At 29.5% G+C, this 6428-nt stretch overlaps 1 protein-coding gene and 1 non-coding gene across 12 annotated transcripts in view; both read left to right on the top strand.

The window, feature by feature from the left end:
* Positions 1–6428, top strand: part of CASK (peripheral plasma membrane protein CASK) — a 934116-nt gene that overhangs the window by 613636 nt on the left and 314052 nt on the right. The window lies entirely within an intron of this gene.
* On the top strand, positions 6152–6258 carry LOC112210896 (U6 spliceosomal RNA). The gene has a single exon (XR_002945365.1). It is a non-coding gene; the product is annotated as a U6 spliceosomal RNA (small nuclear RNA).

Genomic DNA, 6428 nt, shown 5'->3' with positions numbered 1-6428 from the left:
TTTCAAGTGTATATGAAACATACTACATATTTACTTATTGTATTATTTTGTACAGTTGTAAATTACAATAAATAAATAATTAAAAAAAAAAAAAGGTTTATATATAAACCTGTAAGATGAATTATACTCATATTAATATTATATTAGATGTATTTATTGGATTATATTAAAATATTGCCAACGTAATCATGGAGCCCAATTAGTGTTAGTATATTATATCAATATTCAAAGTTAATATTATAATTCAATAAATCTATACATTCACACATAGGTATACAATATAGTACCTTTTTGATTTAATATCTTATCTAGTTAAAATTTATATTATTGTACAAATAATAATAGAAAATAAATTATATACTTTTCAACAATAATTATAAATAAATATATAAGGAAATTAGGGAGTTTGTACATGCATTGAATCATATGTAGTAGTCCTTGGTATATAAAAAATGTTTAGAACTAATAATATAAGTTATATTGATAATTGTGAGAAAACTAAAGTTTGTAATACTCGTGATGTTAAAAAAGAAAACTATAAGAAAGAAACATATATTATTTAACTGATCGAGGCCAATACATTATTTTGGTTATTTTTAAATAAATAAATATACTGCTCTTTCGATTAGGTTTTCTTCTCCTGTTTTTTTTCTCTCCTACTCTTCTTCATATTACTTAACTTCCTAAAAATTTACAATTAGTGAATAATTATAATGTTGAGAATAAAACAAGATGATACAGAATGTGATAAAAAAGGAAATAAAGCCATTATTACATAATATATATTATAAGTTAATCGTAAAATCGGTATGTTTTATTTAAATCCGTCTTTAAAAGTATTAACAGTCCAACATTAATTTAATTTATTGAACTAATTGCCTTCAACTTAATATAACTTCTAATCAAATAGCCTTTTTTTAATGGAAAAATATCATATTTTAAATTTTAACTTGTTTTAAATAACTCGTCATTTATTAATTAATCATATATTCTTATTTTTTTATTAAAATTGTACACATATGTACATTAAATAAATAATATAAATTTTTAAAAAATTTATTTGCAGGTATATTTTTTTTATCCGGGGAAAAATTGTATGAAAAATGGTTGTATACATAAAACTGAACATTTGGGATATGAAAAAAAAATTAGAATTCATGATGGTGGTAGTTAGGAGCTGCTTAAGCTCATTGTTAAGACGAAAACGTCACATTCCTTTTTAATGTTGGGTTCCTTGGTTATACCCAAGAGAGAAAGCAGCAAAAGAAAGAAAATGGCGGAGCAGAAGGTGCTGAGGAACTGGGATTGAGGAAATGGATTAAGAACCCTGACAGCCAGCTGAGGACCCACTGTAAGCCCTCCTCGTCTTCTCTTTTATCTTAGATCGCCCTTTGTCGCTTCTTCTCTCTTCTTTATCTCCGAGTCCCATTTAGACCAATCCCTGCTGTCTGCCTTACCTCAGTATCTACCTCATGAACGTTTTTTTCATAATGTTAGGTATATCAAATTGAACATTTGACATAGAATAAAAGAAAATGAACGTTAATAGATCATTAGGGTGGTTTTGAAACAACGGCAGATTTTCAGGTCAAAATAAAAAAAAATCATTTTAGATCTCAATATTGAATTACTGTCCAATTATGAATTTTAAGGTTCCATTTCATAGGGATAACGATCTGATAATTGTTAATAATTAAGTTTAATCTTTTTATAAATTTCTGTTTCTTACTATATTGGGTCTGAATTACAAAAAAGTATGAATTTTACGCACAAAAAAAAAAAATAAATAGGAAAATCATTAATGACTTTGAAATGATGTCACTTATAGGTGACAATAGGCACAGAAACACAAGAAATGTGAATCATGGCTATAATTTACTATACATTTTCTAAAAAGACATATCTTTATATTAATATATTATATTAAATTTAAATAAATTGTGACTTTAGTGTTTTTACTTATCTTTATTCGTGAGAGTGGGTAGTTTAGTGGCTACTAACTCGAAAGACCTCGGTTCGAATTTGGCTATAGTAGCCGTGGGTTCGGAAGCTCTCCGGGGTTCACCCATTCTCATAAAGTAGGTACCCTTAATTGGGTAAAAATCTGGCGGTCCAGCGTGATTCTGACCAAATCACCACCTTGCACAAGCGATGGTATAGTAAGAGTACTTTATTACTCATATTTTTAATCTTTTTCATCTCATAATTTGAGTAAAACTAAAACGCCTTCAACAAAATATTTAAGGATAAGGACACTTAATATTTCAAGCCACGAAAATTTAAAACTTATTTTATTTATAATTTGACCTTTTCGAGTAACCTATGCGAAAGTTGTGGTCTGAGGGCTGCTACAAGAATTCTGAATCTCGAAAGTCAGTATAATTTCTCGTTTTTTTTTTGTTTTTTTTCAGTTTTGAGTTTTTAATCAATGAGTTTATGTAGTTAATTTTTTATGTATTCATCGTTAGTACAACATCTTACAGCCTGCTCACGAAACAAAAAATAATTGAAATAATTGAGACCTTCATTTTTACAAATTTTTTTCGTAACGGTGTTTGAAGTTGAGATGCAGTGTTAAAATATTGCTGTTTGGCAGCTATAAAAATGAAAAAGAAAGTTTTATGGCTAATAGGACATCAGTAAAACCTAGCATAAGTCTGTATAAAATATACTATGAAAACTTAGTGATCGTTGGAAATGATTTTATTCAGATAGGATTTGAAAATTGCCTGTTGTTTAAGAGTATCCCTTTTAAAGTTTTTACATTTCATTCTGAATAATTGGTGCAGAAAGATTAAGTATGGTGTGTTATTCTAGGTAGTGAATATTTATTTTAATAATAATTTATTCGTGAATGGAGATTGTTTGTTATTGATGTGATCTTTATTATTATTATTTTCTCTTTTATGAATTATTTGTCTCATTTGGAAGAGAAGAGGTATTTAGTTCTAAGTTTTCACAGCTAGTACTGAAGTTCACAGTACGGTTTCTCGAAAAATGGAAAAGTTGGTGCCTTTGCGATCATGACGGAACACAACAAGCTGAAAGCATTCCCTCATTAGAAATTTAAAATAGGAAGATCCTCCTGTGAGCTATATGAAGAAGTTTTAACATATTCTGCAAGTCATACCGAAAGTCTGAATTTCACCTGGTTAATGAAGAAGTATGATAAATTGTTTTCAAAATATCGTTCATTTACCAACTTCATTATCCCCATACCGAATTAGAGGAAGAAAGAAAAAATAAATCATATTAATTATATCATCGCCGTAGAAGATTAATAAATTATATTAATTATATCATCGCCGAAGAAGCGACTTTACGGATCTCAATTTTATCAACTTTAGAGGGTTTTATAGCGAACTCAAACTGTATTGTGTTCCCTTCATTATTTACCTTAGAGCGGAATTTTGTTTAGCTGTCAACAATTAATTGTGTTCGTAAAAGTGTAGGTTTAAAAAAAAAAAAATTAAGTTTGAAAATCTTAAAGTTTGTTGGCGTTCATTTAACTTTATTGCCAGTTTAACTCTACCTTGAATATATGTGGAAGGGTTACGAAAGAGACTGAAGAACATCTTATAGGGTACTATTTCAATTGTTTTTTGTATTTTAAGGGGTCAATAACATCAAATAACAAAAAAAGAATTGTAATTAACTGTGTAGTTATTGGGTTTAATTTTATGTTTTTGCTACTAATGTTTTATGTAATAAATTTAGTATTTTAAATTAAATTAAATTAACATTATCGATCAAATGCGTATTTAAAACAATGAAATATTCTAGAACAAAATCACTATAAAATAAATTTAAAATAAAAATTAATCAAAAGAGAGAAGGTACTGCTGCTGAAAAACAACAAAAATCAGCGAATGTGTCAGACAAAGACAAATAAAGAAAATGTGTATATTAATATAAAACTGAATATCCGAAGACTAACCTATCAGCTTTGCAAAACAAAGTAGTAAAATAACGAGTTGTAAATAGTTGACCACTGATTAATATGAGGAGACATGGGTGTACTCAGAGGGGGGCAGGAGGCCCCCTTCTAGAAGTGAACAAATTATTAATTTTGTAAATGTTCTTGAAATTTTGGTTTCATTCCCCTGTTCCGTGCTGAAATGTCACAACCTGATTGACTATGGCTTGCCCCTTCCCCCCAATTGTCTATGGTTTGACCCCCTCCTCTCCCAACTAGTTTTGTTCCTAGGCACGCACTTTTGAGAAGATGTTTTATGTTAGATGTCGGAGCTTTATAGATGATGTTAGATCTTTTAACGGAATCTTTGTTGAGTCCCCTAATGAAGACCTGAAATTCAGGTCGAAACATCGGCACAAAGGAATAAGTTTCGTTTATTTGTGTAGTTGTTGCTAAACGCCGCTCCCCCGACCAACTTCTCCCCTTAGAAAAATAATTGTTTAAGAAATTATCCAATAATAGAAAGGTCAAGAAATTTTTGTTTAATTGCGCTTTTCTGAGTAACTCTTTCAGTTTTGCATTTACTTCTTACATATTACTTAATGGAATAATAATACTTGATGGATTTCTACATAAACTAAAATTATTTAAGTTAAAATTATTATCCAAATGAATAAATCTCCAACCTGTTTACCAAATGGATTGCTCACCAGTGTTATTATTATTTGTTTAATGCATTTGATAGTGATTTAAATTTTATAACTAGAGCGCGGATTTCCATTCAGCAAATACCTAAAAATATGCTTTAGAAGCACTTTTACGATTTAAACAGAAATAATACTTTTCCTGCTGGTTTATTTAAACAATAAGTCACACATGTACCATCGAACCATTTTATGGTAATAAAATACTTAAAACTTGGATGGCAAAATTTTATCCTGAAGTATTATTATTGAAATAAAAATATATATACATTTATATACACTCACAACCTAGCTGTGTATTTATTGGATGATACTGGACGTAGTCTCACTATTTCTCTTTCCCAAAATTTCGCAAGAAAGACTTGGTGATTTTTCTTGATATTGGATGCTGATTAAAATAAGAAAAAATGTGCATGCATTGAGTTTCGGGTTCGTTCACCTCAATTAAATAAAATTATCGGATATTTTCGTTTTAGTATTATCTTTAAAACTGGTAAATAATTTCCCACTAACTACTTTCAATAACTGCCTAAGCTTATTTATAATATGCATATATTTTTATCTTAAAATTATTATTATCCTTTTTAGTTTTTATTTGTCTTCTATTAGTTTAGTTTTATGTTTTCTTTATCTAATATTTACTTCACACATATCGTATAATTAAGTACAATTATAATACTTATTGTCCTTAGGTGCAGTAGATTGATTATTTCAACGAAAGTTCGAGAAAAAAAATTAAATTAAAATATATTTGATGTGACTATCGAAAAGCATAAATTCCAACCAAATTCTCATTGTTTAATAATACATCAGCAGCCGTGTTAGGGCTTCTTAATTTTTTCTTCATTCTGTATATGTTTCTGTACTGAGAAATATATTTTATTTAAACCTTTAAAAGAAAAAAAATTATAAAAAGTGTACCCACATTTCTTATAATATTACTCCTCTTATACATCACATATATTTTCCTTTTATTTTTATGGATACATCCTTTTTTGTATGTAAATAGTTACATAGTTCTGTAGTTGATTTTTCTGTACGTTTAGTGAGCAATATGCTCTGCCATTGTGACAACTCGGGCTTGCACAATCTCCATAACAAGAGGCATGTTGATCTCGTTACTGAGCGATTGGGATTCAAAAGGAAGCCCGGGTGAGGGTAACGAATGCCCTTGGGGACCGAACGCTATCTGTCAGTTAGTCATGCAAATTGTTCCAATGAACAAAGTCCGCTCTCCACGGTTCGGTAATTAGTCTATCGCGCCCCTCCGTTCCCAAACAGCTGTGGCATGTCGTCCTCAATCAAATCGGATTTATGACATTTTTTTTTATAAACAGTTTTAATTTGTTGAAGGGCGATAATGAATTTCTTGTAATGCATCATAAACCTTAACATAAACCAATGAATGATAAATTATCTATTATTTACGAATTCATAAAATATTCATATTTCATATTTTAATAATACCTTTATTACTGATTACAATAGACTCTTTTATATGACTATAATAAGGCTTATCTGGACTTACGGAGTACTCGCTTCGGCGGTACATATACTAAAATTGGAACGATACAGAGAAGATTAGTATGGCCCCTGCGCAAGGATGACACGCAAAATCGTGAAGCGTTCCACATTTTTAAGTTGTACATTGTTTGCAATAGCAATAAATTCTATAACAACTGTAATACCTAAGTCAATAAAAGCATTCCTTTATGTAGACGATTTGACGATCTTTCTAAGATTCAAGAGACACGAGTGGATGAGAAGAGCACTACAGAATGTACTGAATAGTCTACAAGCTTGGTCGG

The sequence above is a fragment of the Halyomorpha halys genome, unplaced genomic scaffold (genome assembly GCF_000696795.3).
Source record: "Halyomorpha halys isolate HHAL.00 unplaced genomic scaffold, Hhal_1.1 Scaffold111.1, whole genome shotgun sequence".
In the NCBI taxonomy this organism is placed as follows: Eukaryota; Metazoa; Arthropoda; class Insecta; order Hemiptera; family Pentatomidae; genus Halyomorpha; species Halyomorpha halys.
This window is presented reverse-complemented; position numbering and strand designations above follow the sequence as displayed.